Raw genomic sequence first — 27,255 nt, 5'->3', positions numbered from 1 at the left:
CATCATTTTTAAATGAAAAGAGTAATAAAATAGATTACAAATTATAAATGCTTCTTCCCTCTAAAGGATAAATTACAATATGAAGGTCTAGATTATATGGACCAAGAAGGATTTGGAAGCCAATAAGTAATGTTTCAAAGAACAATGTGCATGTATTGCTTGTGATAATTAAAGGGAAACCTCACTGAAGTGGAGTCAGGAGACAGAAGAGGAAGCCACACCCCTCAACATCAGTAAGGAAGAATTGTGAGTTAAAGCCTCCACCAGACATGTCAATTACAGATCCTAACAAGATGACCACCAACAGGAAATAATTAATTACGAGGCCCTAAAGGCAAAGATGTACATTGCCATTCCCTCCAAAAAAAAAATGGCTATCCCTGCAAGTCAGCCATGAAAACCATCATCACCCTGAATTCTTAATTTTCTCCATTGGACTTTTATTCAAAACAACCCCTCCCCTACTTCCTCCTCCTTCTGCATAAGGTAACTTTCCTCTACCTCTTGTTGGAGTTGCCGATGGCTTCACCATCGTTTGCAAATCCTGAATTACAATCCTGAATCAAAGCCATTTTTTTACTGGTAAAATAACTTATTTTTAAAGTTCACATGTTTTTACCTTGTAAAATGACTTTTTGGCTGTGGAAAAGAGAGGGACTGACAACAGAAATGAGGACATAGCATCTTTCGTAGGGAAGCTGCAAGGCAATATGGAAGAAAAAGTTCTGGTAAAATTCTGACACTTCTGACCTTCCTTCTCTTCAGAGTGCAACGTTTCAAAGATAAATATGATTCTTTATAGATTTTATCTGACACATTTCAAAACTCTCTACCGAGAGTGTAATTTAATCATTTTAATGATTAGAGACTATATACAGGTTGTTGAGGGAAACTGAATTTTAAGAAAATCTTAAAGCCCTAAAAAGCTTTCTATGAAGAGAGAAGAGAAAGAAGACGGTTTCATTATTGAATAAGCCCAGAATGTGAGGTGCATCACAGGCAATCCCCTCAAAAAAGGCTGCAAAGACAGAAAGAAATCTTACCCTTTCCAACAACGCAGATACCACTCATTACATACATGTTTGCAAGATAAACAATGGTTCCTCAAGTTACAGCATTCACAGCACCATTTCTCACACAGTTCATCCCAAATTCACTTGGTAGTTGAGATGACAATCTTTTTTTTTTTTTTTTTTTCCCATTTGGTTAAGGCCAGTTAGCAAACAGATTTCTCCTAGCTTTATAACAGAAAGCAGTAGTATAAGTTGAAGTAAGGGGTCTGCCAAAATAAGGCTCCTGCACCCACCCAGAGACTGGGAGATAGAGGCGCTAGCTTCCTTGATTTCCAAAAAATGGTTTCTAGGTCCTTATAAAATATATTTCTGAGTCCTAAAGTCAGAAGCATATTTAGCTTTAAGAAGATTTGTGTACATTTCATGAGACTGGGAAAGAATTTCTAAATTATCGAAAGTAAATGCTCTCTCTGTAGAACATTTACTTAAACAGGGAGAATTAAGTTTCTATAATTTATATTTGCCCTTACTAGGGAAAGTGCATTCTTACAGCTGAGAGAGAAGTGTCCTATTATATAGTATAAATTAATAATCATTTGTGGATAAAAGGACTAAGAATCAGAGTATAAAAATGATTTTTTATGAAGCTAGGCCTTGACCCCCACTCCAATGTGCTTTTCCATTCACTCTGATTGCCTCTAGGAACAGGAAGAAGTAACACAGTGTGTTCATCCCTTTTCTTCCTCCTCTATGCACCTTCTTTATACATGAGCTCCCCAATTTCCAACGCTCATATCTAATGTTCATGATGACAGATAGACACATTTAGGCCAGGTCTGTTCTTCCATGGGACATGGCAGTAAAATTTCACATACTAATAACTTCATAGAGGAACTTTGCAATGTGGGGAAGTAATGAAATAGGAAATCATACAAGGCTTTCCAATGTATCTAGACTTATTTTTCCCCGGAAAATAATTTCACACAAATGATTCAACTTCATCCTACCCAAAGTAGAAAAGTTTGTGCTCTCTTCTATTTTGACTGTCTCCCTGACAACTGTGACTTATCATCCTCAGAGACCAATTCTACTCTTGCTAGCATTCTAGAAATAAATGTGGGTTACCTGTACAACTATTATAATCCTAAAATGTCCTTACCACTTTGTAAATAAAAGGCAAAAATAATAAATTTAGAGAATTACTTTTGAGTTTCACAAGCCCTATTTCATTTTGGCTAAATATGTTAAAAAAGCTCTAATTTTCTTTTGCTTTAAAGGGTTACAAAAAATGTTCCAACTCTCCACCCAGCTACTGGGCTATGTGACCTGACATATAATGCCAACAAAGGCACTAATGTGGAACAAATTTACCTTAATTTCTCAAGTGTGTATCAAGTCATTTAAGCCATCTGCCAAAAGAATGATAGCTCAGACAAGAGCAATATAAATTCACTGATTTTGTTTTAAGTGAAAAACTAGTTCTATTGCCAAATAGTCATAAAAACGAGAGCCAAAAGCAGTACTAGATGGCAAACCTAATAGATAAGAGTTGCAGGGATTGTTACAGAGGGCCATGAGCCAAGGAATATAGGCAGTTTCCAGAAACTGGAAAAAGCAAGAGAATGGATTTTCCCCTGGAGCCTCCATAGGGAATGCAGCCCTGCTTATACTTTGATATTAGGCCTGTGAGATCCATCATCTCAGACTTCAAACTTTTACAACTATATAGTATAATAGATTTATGTTACAAACCACTGAATCTGTGGCAATTTGTTAATAGCAGCAATAGAAAACTAATACAGTAATGTAACCAATATTGAGCACATTTAAATTATCAAGCTAGTTGCCACCATAGGCAACTAGCTCTCAATCCCACTCAGAACTCTAGAACCAAGACAGAACATATGTGTTAGTATTTTCCCACCCAAGTAAGAGTGATAGGTGCTAGAATATTTATCTACCAACTTCTGGAAATCTTTGGTTGAGGGTTGCTCCCGGAGAAGAGGGGAGAGTGTGGTAAATATAGATACTCATGTAGACTTACCTGTGGTTTATAGACTAGGTTATCAAGGTCAAAAAAAAGCCCGAGATAAAGCAAGGCAGTGGCTGACTTTTGAAGATGGGCCGGTATATGTGAAAATAATGAGGGCACATGTAGTATTTAGATCTACTCATGCCCATCATAAATTTTACTCTATCCTGTCATTGATTATTCAATGTAGTGGCTAACCACAATTTCTTTTAAGAGAGAAAGAGAGAGAGAGAGAATGAGAGAGAGAGAGAGGCCTTTGGAGGGTTTGTGCAACAAACTATACCCTCAGTTCTATAGTTGTTACCAAGGTCACAAAATGATATCACCTGTCTCCTCCAGGACCAGTTCTAGATTCTCTACCCTGGATCAGCTCTTCTGCTACTCTAGATTGCTTTTCTAGTAGGCAAACCCAGGTCAATAAACCTGAAGAATTTGAACTTCTGTTTACCCTGATACTATCTGGCCATGACTGCTACAATTTCCTTTTTTTTTTTTTTTTTTTTACAATTTCCATCTACAATTATAACCAGACATGAGAGTACCCAAAGTATTCCTGGTGAATCCTCTAAGCTCCAGATACAGTCATTCTTGATCCCATTAGGGATCAAATTGGGCCAGTTGTTGGGTCAGCAATCTTATCTCCTCATGAAAATCAGAGTTATTTATCCAAGGTAGTATAATAACTCCTTTGTCTGCTAATCTGTGGTCCTAACATGTCCAAAATTGGCCTGGAAAAAAAAACATAATTAAGATTAGGGAGATTCCTACTGTGCTACATGATAGAAGCAACCGTTCTGCCTTTAGCAACCAGACCTCTGACTCAGCAGAGCTGAAATATAAAGGGATGGGAAGCACAATCACAACTGAGTGACTAGTGATTTCCAATACCCCCTTGTCCTCTACTGCAAGAGAAGAAAGTTTCTTTATACCTGGATCATCAAATCCTTCTGATTTTACATCAGACCTTACGTTGTCAATTTCTTTTATCCATACACTAAGCAGCAAACGAATTGCTTAGTCCTTATATTCACTATTGCCCTCATATCTCTAAATGCTAGACATATTACATAAGCCATAAGATTTTTTTCCAGATTTTCGAGCTTTATGTTTTATTTATTAATATCCACAAGTGAGAGTCATTTTAATTCTGTTCTAACAGCATGCCAGAGCATATCACACAATCATGTTTTTACAGCCTCTGGCCAGCCAGGGAGTGATGTGATCAAGTTCCAGAATTCCATCCTGAGACTCACTTTCCTATGTCCGGCTCCAATGAAAATTATATTAGTTTGGGTTCTCCAGAAGCAGATCCCATGACAAACATCTGGAGGCAAGTTGTTTATTTGGTGAGATGAGGAGGGGAAAAGGAGACACTAAAGAATACATTGACAGACAAATTACCTCTGTGGGCAGGGAGCTCAATCCATTTGAGAAACTCTGAGAGCCTGTAGAGAACACGATGTAAGGGGCACGTAGGTGGCTCAGTGGTTGAGCGTCTGTCTTTGGCTCAGGTCATGATCCCGGGGTCCTGGGATCTAGTCCTGCATCAGGCTCCTGCTTTTCCCTCTGCCTATGGCTCTGCCTCTCATTCTGTGTCTCTCATGAATAAATAAATTAAAAAAAAAAAAAAAAGGAACACGACCTAATTCAAGTTATCCCACTGAGGGCAACTGCTTGAAAGCTGTTCCAGGTATCATTAATTCTCTTGCACTCTGAGCAGACTAAGCTTGGTGAGAAAGCTCAAAAATCTGGAAAAAAAAAACCTTTAAGCTAATGGAACTTTATATCAGAAGTTACAAGTTGGCCAGTGTACAAGGAAATGATTAAATATGGGGGAAGGACACTGACCGGGCTTGCTATAATCAGTAATATTGCTTCTTAAAACCTACTAGTATAACCACTTGCTTCCCTTGGTGATTTTTCTTCCTCCAACCCACGGATGACATATAGGTAAATAAGTAAATAAATAAATAAATAAATAAATAAATAAAAGACCATCTTCTCTGCTTATGTACATATATATTTTTGGCTCCATTTTTCTTGAAATTCCAGATTTCACACAAAAATGTCCTGAGCCCATCTAGAATTAGAGACCACCATTTCCGCCCATTTCTGCAGTAGATGATTAGGATTGCTATGTCAATATAGAGGGGTTGAATCTTTTTTTTTTTTTTAAGATTTTATTTATTTATTTGCTCATGAGAAACACAGAGAGACAGACAGACAGACAGACAGAGGGAGAGCAGGCTCCCTGCAAGGAGCTCGATGCAGGACTTGATCCTGGACTCTGGATCCAGGATCACGCCCTGAGCCGAAGGCAGACGCTCAACCGCTGAACCACCCAGGCATCCCTAGAGGTGTTGAATCTAACCCTAAGCATCCCTGTTGATATGAGAATCACAAATTGTCTGTGTTTGCCATGGAATCCCAGGTTAAATTGGCATCTGAAATTATCTTTACCAAATTTCTTTGCTCCTTTTGCCAATAGTTATAGTCATCTTAAACATTTTCTTTCTACCTACCCCGAGACTTATGGTGACAGAGTTTATACTGGCTGGGACCTATTTTGGTTACTATGTCAAAAGCATAGCATAAGTAGTTATTCCTTAGGAGATCCAGATTTTACCACTTTTTTTAGTTTAACGTTTGATATGATAGCAGCAGACTTCCTGCAGTGCTATTCATCATGGTGGCTACAGATTCCAGTCCTTTTTCAAAAGCACTAAAAGATACATTCCCTGGTTGTCAAAAATTCTTCTTTTTCAAATATTTTCCCAACCCTCTGAAACCTCAAAGCAAATATCAATAACCTACAAATACACAGGGATGACCTTTGGAGAACTCAAAAATTAGATGTTGGTTTTTCATGAAGGATTCTCAACCAGTTTCCTAAGATTCTTATTCTGAAAAAGGGTATTATCCTTTCAATTTGTTCTTTAATTCACATGTAAATTGTTTTTTTTGTATTTACTTTTTAAATATATTGTCACATATGCATGGCATATGTTAATTTGTAAATGAAAAATATTTTTAAAAAATAACTTGTCTATCTCAATTCAAATCAAATTTTGGGTTGGGAGAGTGGTCTTTCTTCGTGAAAACTTTTTCTTCTATACTGAAATATTTAAGTACAATAAAATCTACATGACAGTGTGGATTTGTGGAGGTTGTATATGAAATGATAATTTCTCCAGTTCAGCTAATGTTCAATCAAATAAATATATGTGGGTGACAATAGCTTTAGGCTAACACCCAATAAACATTTGAAATACAAATTTTAAAACATAATTATACATACATACATAAGCATATGTGGTAAGTCAAATAACCGCCCTCCAAAATATCAAGGTCCTCATTTCTTGAACCTCTATGAATGTTACATTAAATGGCCAGCAAGGTCTTTACAAGCATGATTTAATTTAGAATCTGGAGATGCGATTACATTTAAGTAATATAGAATAATCTGAACAAGTGTCCTTATAAAAAGCAGGTAGAGGAAGATTTGATTGCAGAAGAGGAGGAAATATAATGCAACAAAGGAGTCAGGAGTAAAGAAATGCAGATACTTCCAGAAGCTAGAAAAAGAAACAGATTTTCCTGCAACCCTCCAGAGACCCAGCCCTCTGACACCTTGCTTTTAGAACCGTTAAGACTGGGATCCCTGGGTGGCACAGTGGTTTGGCGCCTGCCTTTGGCCCAGGGTGCGATCCTGGAGACCCGGGATCGAATCCCACATCAGGCTCCCGGTGCATGGAGCCTGCTTCTCCCTCTGCCTATGTCTCTGCCTCTCTTTCTCTCTCTCTGTGTGACTATCATAAATAAATTTTAAAAAATTAAAAAAATTATTAGAACCGTTAAGACTCATTTTGGACTTCTGGCTTCCAGAACTGCAAGATAATAAACATGTGTTCTAAGCCATTAAGTCTAGTAATTTGTTATAGCAACCATAAGAAACCAATACAACACACAAATACATTCTGAAACAACGGAAACAAAGCCACCAGGATGCGAAGCAGGAAACAGGATTTTAGTTGCCGAAATTGTATTACAAAGGTAGGAAATGAAATTTCCAGTATTTATATGAATAAAAGGACTAAAACTGAAAACACCTTCATTTTTTAAAAAATATTTTATTTATCCATTCATGATAGACATAGAGAGAGAGGCAGAGTTACAGGCAGAGGGAGAAGCAGGCTCCACGCAGGGAGCCCGACGTGGGACTCGATCCCAGGACTCCGGTATCACACCCGGGCCAAAGGCAGGCGCTAAACCACTGAGCCACCCAGGGATCCCCTGAAAACACCTTCAGATATGGAAAGCCTCCATATCTAACACATCTCTCTAATGCTTCATAAATGAAAAATAATACCCTAAACGTTAACTGAAGTCCTAATAACTGATTTTAGGCAAAATAATGAATATTGATTACATATTCCTTCTACAACTTTTTGTTAAGCAGTCCTTTCTACAAAAGCTTTGTGGTTTCCATTCGCTCTTACTGTCCTCCTATTCAGAAAGAATGGAATATATGGATCCTCCAAAACTTGCAAGTCGATGATGGTTAGCTTTAATTTTTCTTTAAGATTTTATTTATTTATTCAGGAGTGACAGAGAGAGAGAGAGAAAGAGAGAGAGAGAGGCAGAGAAATAGGCAGAGGGAGAAGCAGACTCCATGCAGGGAGCCTGACGTGGAACTCAATCCTGGGACTCCAGGACCATACCCTGGGCCAAAGGCAGGCACTAAACCGCTGAGCCATCCAGGGATCCCCTCGTTTTAATTTTAATATAGGTCATAACCTTAGCTTAGAATGGTAGAATGCTTTTCATTTGATTTGAAGAGGCAAACATCTCTGATTAGAGTGATTCCTAAGGGTCTCTAAAATTACAACTAGAAATAAACTGCCAAATCTGCATCAATTCAAGACCACCTATGGCCAAATGGAATAGTATTAGCTTACAGGAGCCTGGGTGATCTGGAATACTAGATATGTCCTATAGAAGAAGCAAAAATAAAATTATGAAGCTTTACATCATAGACTGGAATCTGTCCAATAAGTTAGAAAACCCTGACAAAAGTCTTTTCTTTTCTTAAATATGTGTCCCAGAGGAGTGAATTCTGGACTAGTTTTGATGTGCTAACAGGAACAAAAAACGCAGATCCATTGTGAAGGGTAAGGATGAGAGCAGCTACTTCCCAGGGCTTAGCTGTAGACAGCACTGTCCCACCAATGAGGCATAAAAGCATGCTAGATCAAGCATGAGTATTGGGGTGCCTGGGTGGCTCAGTCAGTTAAGCAGCAGACTCTGGTTTTGGCCCAGGTCATGATCTCAGATTCCTGGGACCATGCCCCATTTTGGGTTCCATCCTCAGCAAGCAGTCTACTTGTGGGTCCTCTCTCCCTCTTCCTTTGCCCCCCTCATGCTCTGTCTCTAAAACAAACGAATGAATGAATGAATGAATAAATAAATAAATAAATAAATAAATAAATAAATAAATAACACAAGTGTCTATGATGGATCAAACAGTTTCACTTTCTTCTTAAGTCCACAGTGAGTTGCACTGAAAGGTAAAGAGGGAATTGGAGAATTCAGTATGGGAATGTCAAGAAGGGGAGAGTAGATGACAAAATAAATTCTAAGTGGGCTCTATATTGTGCCTTTTTTTATAAGAAAGAGACCATGGATCAGTCAGTACATCAGCTTTTACATACATGGGGATTCAAATAGATTCATAACAAAAATAATTACAGATAATTAGCACTCAATATTCTATTTCTAATCAACTTGAATCTGAAGAAATGAGATTTCTATGCCTCTCCTAGCTTCTAAGAGATAAATGAAAAAAAGACTCTTAAATATAGACAGCTAGTGGTTATCACACAAGTGGGTGAGGTGATGGGTGAAATAGGTGAGGGGGATTAAGAGTACACTTATGTATAGAACTATGGATAGAATTTTTTGAATCACTGTAATGTATGCCAGAAACAAATATAACACTGCAATTATGCTGGAATTAATAAAAACACAAAACAAAAAGTTAAGCTGTTCTAAAGGCATGGTTTTGAGAATAGGGTTTCAGGAGTTTTAGATAGTGTTCTAAGAAAGAAATGTGCTTTCATTTGGAAAGTGGAAACTAAAGAGTTTCAGAAACTAGAGACCAGTTGGGGATTTTGTAATCAGGAATCTACATGGATCTCCCACTTCTCAGTTTCAATCTTGTTTGCTAGATTTTTAAATTTGGTTTCCAGAGATTATTGTCTGACCATGACCAATGGAGAGGTAGAATAGAATAAAAATAAAGGATCAATAAAAAATAATAATAATAAAAATAAAGGATCAAGTACTAGGGAAGGAATAATATCAAGGCAAAACCTCAGTTTTAAATAAAGTAACTACTTAGTCACTTATTCCTCTCTGCTCCGTAGCAGTTCTACACCTGCATCAGTGGTTTATTCCCCTACAATATCCACAGGGGAATTATGAGCTTGAACTGGAAGGTGTGGTGATAGATGCCTCCATACACATGAATTATAAGCTCAATGCATTCATGGCATTGAGATTGCAATGATTTGTTCCCTAGCGAGAGATGAGACACCAGAGGTTTTAGAAAAGAGCACTACAAGAAGCTCCAAACAAAAAGCAGGTCAAATTATGAAGTGCTATAAATCAGGATGGAGGACAGGAATTAACCCAAAATGACTAAAGAAAGAACCTAAAAGCCTAGTTGTAATTCAAACAGTTGGAGGAAGTACAGCCCTGGACAGAATGTTTTCCAAATTTCTACAAACATCTTTATGAAGATACAAAGTTAAAATTTAAACGATACTAAAACCAAAGCCTTCAACTTACATGCAACCTATATCTGATCTGTAGCAGAGTTTGTGAAAATACCTAGCATTATACTCAGGCTTCATTTTGGCCTTTGAAGATAAAAATACATTTAACCTTCCCATTCCTGGTCCCTTCCCCCAGTCACTGAATACGACACTAAAGCTATCTTTTATATTTTTTTTAAGATTTTATTTATTTATTTATGAGAGACGGAGAGAGAGAGAGAGGCATTTATGAGAGATGGAGAGAGAGAGAGAGAGAGAGAGGCAGAGACACAGGCAGAGGGAGAAGCAGGCTCCATGCAGGAAGCCCAACGTGGGACTCGATCCCAGGTCTCCAGGATCACACCCTGGACTGAAGGCAGCACTAAACCGCTGAGCCACCCAGGCTGCCCTACACTAAAGCTTTCTGAAGGTCAACTAAATTAACAGCTGTACCTGATTATGTATTATTTTATTGTGAGGATATATGCATGCTATTTGCACCCTTAGTTCCCAGCTTCCTCCAGAAGTTCTACTTCCATATATTCAATTTTCAGAAGCAGAAAGTGGGTTTAACAAGCTACAAGGGATGGTTTTATTGCATTTTGGGAATAAAATTATTATGTGTGGATGAGAAGGAAAATCTTCCTATCAATCCTGAAGATGGTAGGTAGATTCCATACAGTTGGAAACTTGGACTGGAGCTGCATGTATCATTTCATATTTGAAATATACACAAGTAGCTGCAACTAGAAACAGAGAACGACAAACACACACACACACACACACACACACACACACATACACACCTCTACTGGTAAACACTGTTGTGGGGTGATTTCTCCTCATTAAGAAACAAAAAATGGGTTCCATAAACTATTATGCTTAGTACTGAAGGAAAAAAAAAAAAAAGCATCATACAGAAGAAGCAGGCACAGATTATCTCAAAAGGGCAAATTTTGCTGTAAATCTGTAAGGGCTCTGAAGTGTGAAGGGAAGGCTACCAAATCAGCATCCATTCCCCTTGAGCCTAATTCTTCCCAATTCAGTGGTGCAATCAAGTTCATATGCATCCAGTAACGTTGCTCAGTGTAGTTTTGACAGTAACTAAAGAGTGACTAGTCTATTTACTCTACGTTTATATCATACCAAGAGAAGATGCAATTTAAATGGTTTGGTTCTACTCGTAAAGATCTATATTAAACACAGTTTGAAGCAGTTGTCAAGGATACTAAAATAGCATATTTGGAGAACCCAGATCACGGAATATCTTAACTCTGAAACAGCCACCTACTATTTAAACTAGTTTCCCCAGGGAGAAAGGAAGAAGGAGCACCCATGCCAACTCATGCTCTTTCTTCTTAAAATGCCATTGCCTAAACTCAAGTCTCATTTACTGTGAGTCAATTATACCCAGAGACTTTAAGGACTCCTTATGCCTAATCTAATTTTTGCCAAATATCTAAAGTACTACTTAGTTTAAGTGGCTGACTTTCTCTGCTTAAACTAGACCCTCAAACTTTGGCTCTGCCTTATCAGTGTTTACATAGCAAAAGAAAATACCTTTCAACAAGGTGGGGTTAGAATCTACCCTCCAGTCAAAAATCCACACGCAACTTTACTCTCCAAAAGCTTAATACCCTACTGTTCACTAGAAGCCTTGCTGATAATGAACAACTGATTAACACATTTTATGTATTATGTTCTACAGTCTTACAACAAAGCAAGCTAAAAAAAATGTTGAGAAAATCCTGAGAAAATACATTTATAGTTCTGCACTGTATTTATAAAAAGATCTGCAATATAAGAGGACCTGCACAGTTCAAACACTGTTAGTTCATTCCTAAGTCCAAAGGCACAGCTGACATATCTGTTTCAAGCATTCTTTAGCCATTTAGGCTATTGTTTTAGGTCCGGAGGAAAAGTTGGCAGAGAGCATTGTCTCACAAACAAGGCAGGACCAGCTTTCTTTCCACTGTCACACCTGCATTTGGTCATTACCACTGTAAACCTCCATCGAATACCCTTATCCATCAAAGGCAAGGCAGACTCTATCCCTCTAGCTCAACAAACATTCCTGGATTTTATTAAATCTTTTGGAGAGAGCAGGCTTGGAAAAGCACAGGAAGTTTCAACTGCAATGGGTAACACATAGGTCAGGTTCAACCTGGGGTATTATTCTGCTCTTTTCAGAGTAGACGATGGGAACTGGTGGGGAGACGACACTCAACAGGAAAATGGAAATACTTCGAACCTTTCTAAGGCTACTTCCTCTGAGCCTTTGTGTCCAGCAGAGACTAATGAGACTAACCATTAACCCCCTCAAGATATTTTGACAATTTCTTAGTGTTTTCCCATACCCAGAGACATCTAAAAGGGATCAGAGCAGGATATTTTTTCCATTTAGTTTACCTCAAGGCCACACTGTACATCCAGCTAAGTTACACACTTTTGTTTTTCTTTTAAATTATATCAGCTAAATAATACAACAAACTCACAGGGTAACACAATGAGCCCTAGGTTGCCATACAACTAAATCACTATCTGTCTACCTATGTATCTTGTATCAAGTGTGAAATGCCTCAAGTTCACTAAGACTTTGTAAAAAAATAAAATAAAATAAAAAACATAATGGGAACATTTTCACTATTTGATTCTCATGTAAATCACTTTCTTGGGGACTTCACGTACTCAATATGCCAAAAATTCTAGAAATTTTATCTCCAAACCAGACTACTAAATTTCAACTCCTATGTCTCACTATCTCCTTGATATTTATACTTAGATGCCTAATAGACCTCTCATATCTAATGTGTTTATGACATTTAGCCCCCAAATCTCCAAAATGGCTCTAGTGAATTGCACCCCTATAGCATTTAGAGACTGCTGCCATATTGATTCTGAGTAGGGTCATGTGATTTCCTTAATCCAATAAACACTGAGGAAGTGGGATTGTCCAATTTCAAGTTCTAAACCTTATGAGGGCCTAGCAAGTTCTGGTATTGTGCTTTTGTGCCCTGTGCCATCATTTAAGCAGTCCAGCTACTGGGCCAGAGAGACCAAGTAGAGACATGAAATCGCCCTATAGAGAAAAGCCTACCACTGGGTGTTATTCTGTATGTTGGCAAATTGAACACCAATAAAAAATAAATTTATTATTAAAAAAAAAGAGAGAGAGAGAAGCTTACCTGGCCTCCATGTCCTAGATTTCCAGCCATCCACAGAGAAATACTAGGCATTTGAATAAAGCCATATTGGATATTTCAGCCAGGTCAGTTTCTGGTACATCCTAATGAGACTCCAAAGGTGACAATCTAAAATTCCATAGTTGAACCTAAATCATTCCTCAGAATTATGAAATATCATAAAATGGCTATTGTACCCCAGCATGATTTGGGGTATAATTTATGTAGCAATTGATAACCTCATCATGTCTAAGGAACATTCTCATTTGGATGCTTAAGAGACATATTAACCTGACATGTTCTTCCCACCTAATCATTCCATACCCAGGATTTCTCATTTTAGGTTATGGCAACTTTTTTTTTTCCTGTGGCCATTTATTCCTCATTCTGTATCATCATCTATCAGATCATTCTTCAGTCTCTATTTTCAAAATGCATCCAAAATCCAATCACTTTTTACTACATTCAAACCTAACACTCTTCCCTAACCCATCATCATGTCTACCTGGATTATTCTAGTAACCTAACAAATTTCCCTGTGTCTACTCTTGCCCTGCTATAGTCTATTCACAACACATAGCAGTTAAAGTAATCTTTTCAGTAAGTAAATCATAACATCACTGCTCTTTCCCAAATGCCTCATTTCAAAAACCAAAGTGTTTATAATTGCTTAAAAGCCCACATTATTTATTCCCCATCTCCAAACTTCCCAATCATTTTTCTAATTCTCACATTTTCACTCTGCTCCAGGCCTTCTGAACCCACTGATATTCTTCAGTCTTGTCTGGAACATTCTCAGTTTGGGGTCTTTTCACCAGTTCTTCTCTACGCCTGAAATTCTCCTCAAAAAATCACTCATACCTCAAGCAATGGTTCAAATGCCTCCTTCATGAGATCTATTATGAACAGGCTATTCAAATTGCAACTTTTTCCCCCAAATACCACTGATTCCACTTTTACTACTTTTTTTCTTCCCCCCAGAGCACCCATCCAATAGACTAATTATGTACTTACCACAGTGGTGGTTTTTTGAGTATCCCTTGCTAGAATATAAACTACCTAAGGATGGGAATCTCTATTGGCTCAATAATAGACCCCTCACACATTCTATGGAATGTAGTAGGCAAATCAAATATTTGTCAAATTAAGTATGACTCAATGCCCAATACTTATGAAATTAATAGAAACTACATGTATTTAAAATTATAGTAAAATTGGTATAAAATATCTATTATTACTTCATGACTGACACTGGCTCTCAAAGTTGTCTTTGTAGGATTCACTCATATCGTGTATCTAGTTGTAAATCATTATTCCTCGTTGCTACATAGTATTTCACTGCATGACTATAGCAAAATCTATTCTATTCCTGATGGAGATCGAGTAATTTTCAGGTTATTTTCAGTATGGATATTGTATTAGTTTGGTAGGGCTGTTTTAACAAAATATAGGACAGTGGCTTAAACAACAAATTTATTTCCTCACAGTTCTGGAGGTTGGAAGTCTAAGACCAAAGTGCCAGCAGGTCTGATTTCTCCTGATGCCTCTCTCCTCAGCTTGATGATGGTCATTTTTCTAATTGTGTCCTCACATGGCCTTTTTGTGGTACATGTATCCCCCGTGTCTCTACCTTTTCTTATAAGGACACCAGTGATACTGGATTTGGCACTACCCATATGACCCCACTTAGCTTTATCTCTTCAAAGGCCTTATTTCTCAATACAGCCGCACTGGGGTTAGGACTTCAATATAGTAAATTGGGAGAGAAGACACTTCAGTCCATAACAAGAGGTATATTACAAACTGTAATACAAATGTATTGTGATGAACATTCTGTTATGTATTTTGGTGACCCTATATACCTATGTTTCAGGTGCTTCTAAGAAGGAATTTCTGGATTATATATCAGTTTTCAGATGTAATTGACCTTCCCAGACAGTGTTTCAAAGTATCTGTAGCAATATTCTCTACGATCAGAAGCACTTGAGAGTACTGATTGCTCCACATGCATTAATATACATTAAGACGATCTTTAAAACCTGAGAGCAGTCCCTAGCCAACATTCAATGAGAAAACAAGAACCTGGGTTCTATAGGCACTGACTTTTTCCAGTCACTGAATGAGCTAAGAGGACCACCCCAGGCTATACAAGAGAACACAGCTTGACTGACAACTTGAACACAACCTTGTGAAACCCTAAGCAGAGGGCCCAGGGAGATGATATTCATGCTCCTGGTCAATAGCAACTGCAACATAATAAACACATGTTGTTTTGAGGTACTAAGTTTGTGATAATTTGTTTATAAAACAACAAATAGAACTTCACATATCTCTTTCTTTTAGAAAAATATTTTCCAATTCACCAGTTTACCCTTCATCATACTTAATATCTGTTAATAGCCTTTGAGCTGTTGGTATTTAGTTACTTGGTTTCTTGAAGGACATATTAATGGGTTTTATCATTTTACTCACCAGTTATTTTCCTTCAGAACATTAAATATACTAATCTTAGTCTGATCTTCACTGTTTAAGGCATAAGTCCCATCTTATTTTTGTACCATCAGAACACATCATTTTGTTTTTCTTGCTTTTAAGATTTATTCATATGTTTTTCATAAGTCTCAATATTTGATAGTTTGAAATTGTTTCTTCTTATTTTCTCTATATATTACTTCTATCTTCTTTCCCCTCTCCTTGCTAGGACTCCAAGTATATATATTAGACTTTTTCCCTGTACTTGATATGTCCTTTGCACAATTTCCAGTGTTTTTTATTCTTTTTCTCTGGATATTTTCTTCTGATGTCTTATACTGTACTTACTTGCTTTTTAACTATAGTTTAACTATAGTTAATCTTTTAGAACATAACCTATTCATTGAGTTATCAATTCCATTTAGTTCTTTTCAATAGTTGTCAGTTCTTGACTTAAATTCTCAATTTTGTCTTACTTCCCTAATCACAAACTTTTTATCCTACCGCACCCTGGATTCACAGGGATTTTTTATTGTCTATAATGTCTTTTGATTTGTCAACTGAAGTTCATGTTTCTACATATGCTTGATTATTATTTTATTAAAAACATTCACTGTATTTTTTTAATATAGAGAGATAATTTGAGGTTTTGGATGAAGTTATCATCCTATTTTGGGGCAAGCATCTTGCCCCAAGAGTAGGATGTTCACAATGACAGAATATATTAAGTCTAGTGGTTAATAATGGCTGCTCCATTTTGGTAGGCCTTGAATTCCAAATTCTTCCCCCCGATGCTTGAATCCTCGTGGATAGTCATCAGTCTCTCAACTTCTCAGCCACACTGGAAGAAACTTTGAACTAAAAGTAATTCTATTAGAATTACCAGAGTTCCTTCTTTTTTCTCACTTTGTTTCTCCAATTTCTCACTGATTTGTTAGCTCCTCCTAGACCTCTAAGAAAAATCATTAAAAATTAATTTCTTTCAATTTCCTTAGCTATTCTCAAGAGGAGAGTTGGTTGAAACCACATTCTCACTGTAAAGAGAAGAATCTTAATGTAATTATTTTACATGACTGAATGATCAAGTAATCATTCTTAGAAAAAGCTACATGTTCCAGGATAGGTAAAATAATTGGCCCAGTATAGTTGTATAAAAGAAGAACATTTATATAGAATGCAGTTCATCTATTTGCCTTCATAAGGTTCTACACACTTAGTCTGGGCTAATTTATAAACACCTCCAAGAAAAAAAAGAAGTTCTCCAATATACCTGAAGAATTTTTCCCATTCAAAACACTATTTATGAATAATTAAAATATTTTATGTTGATACTTACAGTCAATACATTGTAGCCAGCATCAGACCTTATCATCATGTGGAAAACACATCCAAACTGAGTTTTCTCCCTTAACCTTGTACACATATCAAAGCTACCTGGTACAAATAGAAAGAGAGGCAAATATTGATCATTTTAGGGCTTGAAGGATTCTAAAGTGGATAGCTCAACATTTGATTGAATATTTCCCTAAGGCTTGACAAAAAATAAGTGAAGTGACTGCAAGACTTAGCTGTGTTCTTTTTTTTTCTTTGATAAGTGGCCTATTCTTTTGTAATAGTAACACTTTGAACTGTTTCAGAGCAATTTAATAGCTATTAGCTCTTTTTTATCCTCAAGGTAGGAAGAACAAGTGTTATTATCCAGAGAGGTTAGGTGAACTGAGAAGATCACAGAGCAAATTAGTGCATAGCAGAGACAAGAAATTCTTCTTAGTGTTTTTCCATTATATCATTATACCACATTTCTCCCTTGTGATGTTATAGGATACATGACACAAATGTATACATACAATAGTGAGAAAACGAATTTCCCCTTACACACAAACTCTACTGTTAAAAGCCACTTCAATTCATGAAAAAAAATATCTTAAGAGATGCAGTCGATTAAAACCACAATAAGTGTTGTTCTCGGCACAAACAGCTGTTCAAACAGTATTCCAAAGGGACAGACAATATTACAAAGAGACACTCTAGAGTAACATGAATGGAGAGATGAGGAGGCAAATGAGGGAGCAGCTGAAGTATATCAAAAAAGCAAGAAAACTTCAAGAGCCAATAGAAAGGCTAAAAAGTCAATTTATCAGATCTATAATATGCAGACTTCCAAAGAGGCTAACTTTGGGCTGTTCAGATTCTTGCAGTAAAGGCCTTTATTGGTATGTTTACATTTATCAATATATTTATCTTTCTCTTCAGCTATTCAAAGATATTAGAATGATTTTTTTTTTAAGGCCTCCCTCTTTTACCATCATCATTGCTCTAGGCATGTAGGATATATAAGCGAATGTTCAATATTCTTTTAGAAAACCACTAATTGGCCATCATTATCATACCATTATGATTTTGTAAATGCAGTATTTATTTGCCTTAATCATGTAATTGCTAATATTTTGCTATTCTTCTTTGCATTTTAGAACTTCCAAATCCAATTTTTAAAAATATAAACCTCAAATTTTAAAGTTTTTAGTCAAATTCCAGCTTCTCAATATACAGTGTGATATTAGTTTGGGGTGTATAAAAGTGTTGAACTGATATTTTGTACAACACCCCGGGCTCATCACAAGTGCATTTTCTTAATCTACATCATCTTTATTACCTATCCGCCCCCCAACTCCTTTCTGGTAACCATCAGTTCTCTATAGCTAAGTCTGTTTCTTGCTTTGCCCTCTTTTTCCCCCCTCTTTGCTCATTTCTTATATTCCACACATAATATTTCTTATGTTTAGAAGAGCCTATATTGAGAATTTGGTTTGCCTAAAAATAGTTTCTTCTACAATATTAAAATAGTTTCCTCAATACATAGTTTTAAGCATTTTTTTTTTCTTCTTATAGTTGAATGGTAGATAGGACTTCTTGTTTCTATTATTGCTTTTGAGAAATTAAATGTTAATCTAGTTTTTATTCTTCTTAGGCTGTTTTTAAGATCATTTACCTTTGCTGTTCTGTAGCTTGACTAGCTATCATAATCCATTCAGGTTACTTTCTAATTGTATTTTAGTTCTAGAAAGTGGTTCTTTTTCAAATGTTTGGCTATTTATGAGGTGCTACTTATTTCATGTTTAAGATATTTTATTAAAATATGAAATGCATTTATAAGCTAATTCTATACTCTGGACTCAATAACAGACGTGCAATTTTTGGTGCATGATTGTGCAGTTGGTTATTTCTCTGGACTCAGTCATGGTGGTTGGTTTTCTCATGTGTTTTTTGTCTGTGGTTTTATTGCAAGCTATCTTCCTTAAACTTTTATCTGTGGGATAATTTACAGCCTGGATGTGAAATAACTCCATTGAGGATTTGCTTCTGTTTGGTAATTGAAGCCACTTTAAATTTTTGGCAGCACACTGTTCAGGACACAGAAAATATAAATTCCAGAAGGTTCTGGTGAAAATGGTGACGTAGGAAGATCCTGAACAGACCTCCACCCACAGACCCACTGAAGCTATAGCTACATATGGAAAATTCCCTTTAAAAAATGCAAAGGCTAAATAACAGCTACACATTGGACAAATGGAAGAAAACTGAGAAGTGGATTCAGAGGCTGCAACAGAATCTCACAATAAACCCCACTCCTGGTGCAAGGATACACAGTCTCGGGAGAATGCAAAACTAGAAACATGTCTCTGAGGATCCAAGGATTCAAACCCCACATCAGGCACCTGAACATTTATGACACTTGAGAGACAAGCTCTAAACACATCTAACTCTGAAAACCAACAGGGTTCATATTGCAAGACCCCCAAGACTGTAGAATCAGAGAAACTGCTCTTAAAGAGCCCACACATTCAAACTCACACCCATCCTCTAGAGCCCGGCTCAGAGACAGCTGCTTGTGGCCAAAGGAAAGCATGTTCACCTGTCTGTATTAAAGCTTGGGCCTGAGGGGCACGCATCTAATTTAACACACAAATCTAGGAGCCTGCTGGAACATTCCCAGGGGATGGAGACTAGGAGGTGCCGTCTTCACATTCTTCTTTTGCCATGCTTCAGAGGACCAGGATCTCCTGGAAGGGATTTCTTACACACATCCAGTGCCCTAATTTTTTTTTTAAATTGCTGCCACTTAGGGGATGCTTCTTGATCACCTGGCTCTAGATGTTAGGGGAGTTGGCATTCCTGATCCAGTGGATTGTAGTAACAGGTGTTACCCAGAAAGAACTCATACCTTTGTCAGGGGCCCTGATTTTTGTGACTACTGCCAGAGGACACCTCTATGTTGCCTGGTTTAGGTGGTCAGTAGGGCTTATGCTCATGGGCCCTACAGGATTATAGCCAATAGAATCCTTAAACAGCTACAACAAACTCAAGAGTTCATTCTTTCTGTGAAGGAGACCTATTAGCTAACCATTGTGACTGTGGTTCCCATTATGACTGGGAGCATAGGCACAATCTTTGTGCTTATCCTCCACTGTACTCCAGAGTATAACTGGCTCCCAGAGGGGAGATTTACATGTGTCCGGGGCCTTGGTTATTTCATCTGATGACCTGGTTTCTGCAGCTCTGCCCAGCAGATGCCCCTCAATCACCTGGCTCAGGTAGAGTTGGGGCTTGCATTCCTGGGCCCCACAAGACTGTAAAAGTTGGAAAGAGTTCTTGGCAGGCCATCACCCCCAGGGCACTGTACTGATAATAGAGGGAGGCTAACTTGCCTGCCAGTCTTTCTGTAAAGGAGGCCTCTTTGCCTATCCTGGAGCTTTGGCCTGAGAAGTAGGCTTCAGGTTTGTCACAAGTTTAGTGGCCAATGAAGCTCTCCCTCAGGGAACAAAATGAAATAGCAGCCCACTAAATGAGAGAAGGCACTTGACCATCCTATATCCAATAAAGAGTTAATATCTAAAATACATGAAGAACTTCAACTCAATAAAAAAAAATCTAAAAAGTGGGTAGAGGAATTGAACATTTTTCCAAAGATAGCATACAGATGGCCAACAGGCACAGGAAAAATGCTCCATTTCCCTAATCAGGAAAATGAAAAAAACACAATGAATAGCTGTTCTGAGAAGTATGAGGTGACATTTATCAAAAGAAATAAGTTTTGTCAAAGATGTTTAGAAAAGGGAACCCTCATGCACTGTTGGTTGGGTTGTAAATTGGCACAATCACAGTGGAGACACTATCAAAGTTACCAAAAAATTAAAAACAGAACTTCCACACTATCCAACAACACTACTTTACGTGTTTATCCGAAGAAAAGTACAACACTAACTTAAAAGATATATGCACCTCCACCATCACCGCAGCATTATTTACAATAGCCAAGAAACAGAAACAACCTAAGCATTAATTAATGAATGAATGGATAAAGAAATTTTGTATATACACACACAATGGGATATTGTTCAGACATAAAAGAATGGCATAGTGCCATTTATGACAACTTAGATGGACCTCGAAGGCATAATGCCAAATGAAGTACATCAGAAAGACAAATGCTATATGATCTATCTAGTCTAGAAAATAATTTTTAGAAAAACCTGCATAGATCTGAAGAACAGACCTATGCATGCTAATTTCCCTTTTATCTGAAACCAAAAGAGGTAATGTGTTTGCAATTCACTCACTGGTATTCTGACCTTTGCAACTCACTTTTTAAAATGTGAGGTGTTTGATCCAACTTTATTTCTTGGGACCCTGTCTTTTTCTTTCTCCCAGCTCTACACCTTTAAAATACCCATATGCTACACTACCAGATAGTGGCAGATTTTTCCAGAATAAGGAATAGCATAGTGACTGAATTGTGATTTCTCTTCATTTCTGGGATCTGAGTATCACATTACTTTCCCCTAGCTCTGGAATATATTTGTCTTTTTAAAAATTGACTTTGAATTCTGAACCAAGTGATATCTCTGGAAATAGAAATGTAATTTTCATAATTGTTTCTATGTCCCTTTCCAGAAATCCTTGCCCTTTTCAACCTGAAGCAATTCAGGAGTGAGGGAAGACAACTGATAAAGGAATTGATCACCCACATTTGAAAATACAAATATAGGATAATCTTTATTCCACTTCTATTCAAGAACAAGCTATTTTAAAAATTGATGCAAATGGAATTTTTAAATTATTATTTCTGAATGAAAACAATCACAAATTGCCTTGACAATTCTTTTGTTTATAATCAAAACAGCTTCATTTAGACTGGAAATATTTTACCAAAGAAATGAAAGTACAGAACTTTATTTTTGTCTTTTAAATCCTGTATGATTTTTCGCGTCACAAGGAATGTGTTTACTAATATTACTAAATTCTGAGAAATGCCCACTGAGATACAACCATTCTCCACTTTCCAGAAGTTCACATTACACCACTCTGCTTTTTTACCAGAGATCTACCTTTCTAGTACAAGAAAAAGTCTCTTCGGATTTGTTAGTGAAAACAAGTACTAACGTAGATCTTTCATATGCTAAATGGTTTAATGCTAACTTCCAAAAAGTGGAAAACACTCTTTGCTTTACTCCATTTCAGCTTCAGAAGAGTTCCATAAGAGCACTCTACTTTCAGATAGTGGGGAAACCTGGACTTGTGAAAATGTGATAAATTCTGGTTCAAATTTCTTACATGCTGAAAGACAAAGTGGATTTAGCTCAACTCTCTGAAAATTTTCACAAATCTAAAGTTATATTTGGGAGAAGTCCAACACACACATTTGCACTCTGAAAGTGTTGATGACATATCAGAAAGTTTGGAAAGGCCAGTGTGTGTGTTGAGTCTCAGAATGGGACTCTGTTCAAAGCAGCAACTACAGCTGCAATGACAAAACTTATTTCAAGACACTTTGGTGAATACAACTTCACAGCTAGATCTTAGGGCTCCACTTACATTGTGAACTAGTGGAAGTAAATACACTAGTAAATAGTAAATACACTATGTGTTTAAGTAATCTGTACATTAAACTAGGTAACAACCACAGCACACTTAAAAGGGGGGGGGCAACTTATAATACACCATGCCTCTGTTAGTGCATTCTTCACTGTAGTAAAATAGAGAATACTGATGAAAATATATGGATATGAAATATCAACTTAAGATTCTGCTTTATCAAAATAATATAGATGATGTATTTGTCTTATGATGCTTCTTAATCTTATACAATTTTCAGTAGGATGACTGTCATTTAGGAACACCTCCTTAAACTCCAAGTGTATATATTTAAATATTTTGTAAAGTGTGTATATATCCTTAAATTTTACAAAAGTGGGGATGCCTGGGTGGCTCAGCAGTTGAGCATCTTCCTTTTGCCCAAGGCATGATCCTGGAGATCATGTTTTACTGTCACTGGTCTATTTTAATCTTAATTTTTTATCTTTTTTAGATCTTTGCTTTGTGTCTTATCTAATTAGTAGCATGTTTCCTCACATGTTTCTGTGAGGAAAGCTGAGAAAATACAGCAATACAGAAGAATTAGATTTCCAATACCAAAGACTCATGAGCTTCACCTCCACTGAAAACTATGACTTGGGAGGGATCAAGTCCTTCTTGTCCAACACTGTATATTCAATTCCTAATCATGTGCCTAGAACATGGCTGGACTCAGTGTTCATCCAAAGAATAGATTCTAAACTATTCACATTCTTTTAGTTTTCTGTCTTTATATAGGTATGCATACATACCCACGTATGAAGGCTTTCTTGATAGGTTATATACCACACTTCTCAATTTATTAAACTCTTCTATCCTGTCCCCACTGCCTCTAACATCACTTTTTCCATTCTTAAGAACTCTCACCTTCCAGCTACTCAGTTGATAATCAATAGACAAGTTATACTTTCTTTTCCAACCAGCATGAGTTCAGCTAATCCTCCTCCTCTTTCCTAATGTCTTGTTGTGGTTGTTTTGTTTTACCTAGTGCTCCAGTCTCATGACCTTTCCCGTCTAATTAGCTCCACTGATGAGAAGCCCCTCTTCTGGAATTTACCATCCTACAAGCAAAAACCTTAAGGTTCAATTTGCTAAAACGGGAACAAGAAATCAACATTCCACTAACTCCATTTCCTTTTCTCAATACAGCTCTCTTGCTCGTAGGTCACCAGAAAGCATCTTGGAATTTAATCCCTTATTTAGTTTTATGTTTCCTCATTTTCTAGTTAATCCTCAATCACTCCAATTTTCTTTTTGCCCCCATAGTGTTCTTTCCAGCTTTCAAAAACATTAATAGGTGTCCATTGGCAAATTTACCAGTCATTTTTTGCTATCTGTTATGACAATAACAAGGGTATTTTCCTTCAAAATCACCATAAATGATCATGGTTATACTTCACATTAAGCTTAATTATAATAGTTTTTTTTTTTTTTTTTTTAAGAGAGGGTTCAGGGATCCCTGGGTGGCGCAGCGGTTTAGCGCCTGCCTTTAGCCCAGGGTGCGATCCTGGAGACCCGGGATCGAATCCCACATCAGGCTCCCGGTGCATGGAGCCTGTTTCTCCCTCTGCCTGTGTCTCTGCCTCTCTCTCTCTCTGTATCTCTCATGAATAAATAAATAAAATCTTAAAAAAAAAAAAGAGAGGGTTCAGAAGTATGGCATTTATAAAGCTAGATAACACACACAACTCTAAAAATACTGAAATAATATTTTGCATTTCTTTACCCATTAGGAGTTAGGGGGACTTGACCAAAGAGATGCTTATCCATTTTGCTCCAGGAATTTGTGATGTAGGAGCTCACTTCACCTTGCTGCCCATCTGGGGGAAGGATTCATAAAGCAAAGATGAAATGACAGGTAATATTTTAATATGTAATTCAAATATTTCAGTATTTAGAAGGGCTAATTCAACCCTCATTCCTAGAAACTCTTTGAACGTAGCCAAGCTACTATAATTCCTGAATTTCATCACTATCATATGAAGAATAGACTGAAAATATGTTGATTCCTGGTGCCTTATATTAGCATGAAAACAGTAAATGATAAACAGTGTATTTAATCATTGATCTGGAGCAAATCTGAAAAATATATAGGAATATCAATGACTATAAAGAGTCACTTTTTTTTAATTGCACATGTGGAAAGTAAAGAAAAAGGACTCAGTTTGATAACCACCAGTGAATAAACGAAGTAAATGAAACAAATAGAAATAAGAAAATTTTCCATATGTTGGGTGCCTGGGTGGCTCAGGTCATGATCTCAGAATTCTGGAAAGGAGCACCACATGTAATTCTACACTTATAAAATCAAGAATTTTTAAGTCACAGAGACCAAGTTCTAAAATATATGTATGAAAATGGTCTACATTTAAATATATTGAAAGAAGAAAGAAGAAGAAAGGAAGAAAGAAAGAAAGAAAGAAAAGAAAGAAAGAAAGAAAGAAAGAAAGAAAGAAAGAAAGAAGAAGAAAGAAAGAAGGAAGGAAGGAAGGAAGGAAGGAAGGAAGGAAGGAAGGAAGGAGAAAGAAAGAAAGAAAGAGAAAGAAAGAAAGAAAGAAAGAAAGAAAGAAAGAAAGAAAGAGAAGAAAGAAAGAAAAGAAAGAAAGAAAGAAAGAAAGAAAGAAAGAAAGAAAGAAAGAAAGAAAGAAAGAAACTGGGCAGCCCGGGTGGCTCAGTGGTTTAGCGCCATCTTTAGCCCAGGGCGTGATCCTGGAGTCCTGGGATCAAGTCCCATATCAGGCTCCCTGTGTGGAGCCTGCTCCTCCCTTTGTCTGTGTCTCTGCCTCTCTCTCTGTGTCTCTCATGAATAAATAAATAAATAAATATATATATATATTTTTTAAAGCAAGCAACTCAATAATTAGGCTGAGAAAAAAATTCTTTCTTCAAGCTGGCCTCACAATTTTCTTCTTCAAATCCATGGACTCAGGTGCTCTTAACATACTATATTTTCACCATGAGGGATATAAGGAACTTAGAAAAGGTGTAAGATCCAGCTTATTGTAATGGGGGTATTAAATTTGTTTATTCAAATACTTCAAGTATCTTCTCAAAGGAATATATTTTTACTCAGGTTTATACAGATATTTTATCTCAAAATTTACAGAAGAGAGCAATTTCCTATTGCTTTCTTTCTCCTTTTCTTTCAGTCTTCTATAGAATACAGCACAGTTTAGCTCTGGAATAACAGAATCTGGAGCCAAATAATTCCCTTCTATGTGAAGACATTAACTTATATAAGTCATCTATAAAAGATCAGCTGACTCAGTATGAGCCATGTAAACCCATACACACCAAGAATTGAGAGACAAATGCATCCAGGCAATCACAGCTTATATCTGTTTGTTTAGAGAAGCTGAAGCCATAAACTGGAAGAAACATGGTAATTTTGAAAAACTGTTGGAAATGGAGAATGAGAAAATCTTGGGCCTAGAGTCTTAGGGAACTCCCATATGTCCATGCTCCTTAAAATCAGGAAACCCAACGTATTCTATTAAAGATTTCATACTGATTCCCTGGTGGCTCTGTCAAGGGCACAGAAAAAGTACTCACTGTGAAATATACCTGGAGAGTTCTCCATAGCAAATGCCTTCTTCACAAGGGTAATATTTTGCCAGAGCCTTCTGTCAGCTAGTGTAAGGTAATGCCTCTGACTCTAGTATGTTCTAGCCATTTTGTATCACCTTAGAGTATAACAGTTAATTGACAACTGAGCTTGGAAGAAACATTCAAGAAAACTGCAGACAAGGAATGGAGTAGGAGCCTGGGGGGAAGAGCTATACCACTGGACAAACACTTGTAAATGTCACAGCCTCAAGACACAATATCCCTGAAGCAATGATATGCAACTGGATATTATTGAACATGCCACCTCCCCTGTACCTTACCACTATACTAACAAATATAAGAGTCAAATATAGTAACAGTGGATTATAGTTGGATTAGATGAAAGATACAGATTCTGAGAAATATTTAAGACAAAAATCAGGAGGGATAAATATATTTATATAAAATACATGGACATTAGAAAAATCTGAAGCCACTGGCACCTGTAGCTACAGAGGATATTAAACACAACCAAAATATAAAGAAAATCACAGCCTAAGGGACAAAACAGTCATCAGAACCAGACTCAGACAGGACACATAATTATCAGAGAATTTAAGATAACAGTAATATATTAAGGACTCTAATGGAAAAAAATAGACTATAGGCAATAACAGGTGAGTAATATGAGTAGAGAGAAATTAAGGATGAATTAAAAGGTAATATTAAAAAATGAATAAATAGAAACTGGGAATTCTTTAATAATATCAGTAGACTAGACATAGGCCAGGAAAGTATAAGTGACCCTGAATAAAACAATAGAAACTATTCAAATTGAAGTGAAAAGAGTATAACACAAGGCAGCAGAAGATCCAAGAACTCTGGGACAATTTTAAGTTGTAATATACAATTGGAATACCTGGAGGAAAAGACAGAAGGAGGAGAAGTATTTGAATACTGGCATAGATCTTCCCAAAATTTATACTTTCTAGATCTGTGGTTTTGTGACAAGAATACAAGCAAGTACCAAAACAAGCAAACAAAACCCAACAAAACTTAGGCATATTCCTTTAACGATATAAAGCAAAAAACAAAGAAAATCTTGAAAAAATCCAGAGTCAGATAAACATACTTTACCTCTACATGGATTTATTAAGTTTTTTTGTGGCTGAGTATATAATTTTAGTGTGTGAACAATGTTCCAAGTATATGGAAAGAATGTCTATTTTAAGATAACATTCTTTATAAATCTCTTAAATTGTGTTTGATTGCTCAAATATTCT

General features: G+C 36.8%; 2 long non-coding RNA genes across 4 annotated transcripts in view; one reads left to right on the top strand and one right to left on the bottom strand.

Annotated features, from left to right (window-relative positions):
• The window catches only part of LOC112657786 (uncharacterized), a 151,514-nt gene that overhangs the window by 43,019 nt on the left and 81,240 nt on the right, over window positions 1–27,255 (bottom strand). For both annotated transcript variants that reach the window (XR_007412286.1, XR_007412287.1), the window contains 2 exons: window positions 16,851–16,948; window positions 13,046–13,171 (listed from right to left, as the gene is read on the bottom strand). This is a non-coding gene — a long non-coding RNA (uncharacterized LOC112657786). The remainder of the gene's footprint in view (window positions 1–13,045; window positions 13,172–16,850; window positions 16,949–27,255) is intronic.
• Window positions 19,978–27,255, top strand: part of LOC112657787 (uncharacterized) — a 56,856-nt gene continuing 49,578 nt past the window's right edge. For both annotated transcript variants that reach the window (XR_003135293.2, XR_003135292.2), the window contains exons 1-2: window positions 19,978–20,106; window positions 24,160–24,284. This is a non-coding gene — a long non-coding RNA (uncharacterized LOC112657787). The remainder of the gene's footprint in view (window positions 20,107–24,159; window positions 24,285–27,255) is intronic.

This window comes from Canis lupus, chromosome 8, assembly GCF_003254725.2.
Source record: "Canis lupus dingo isolate Sandy chromosome 8, ASM325472v2, whole genome shotgun sequence".
NCBI lineage: Eukaryota > Metazoa > Chordata > Mammalia > Carnivora > Canidae > Canis > Canis lupus.
This window is presented reverse-complemented; position numbering and strand designations above follow the sequence as displayed.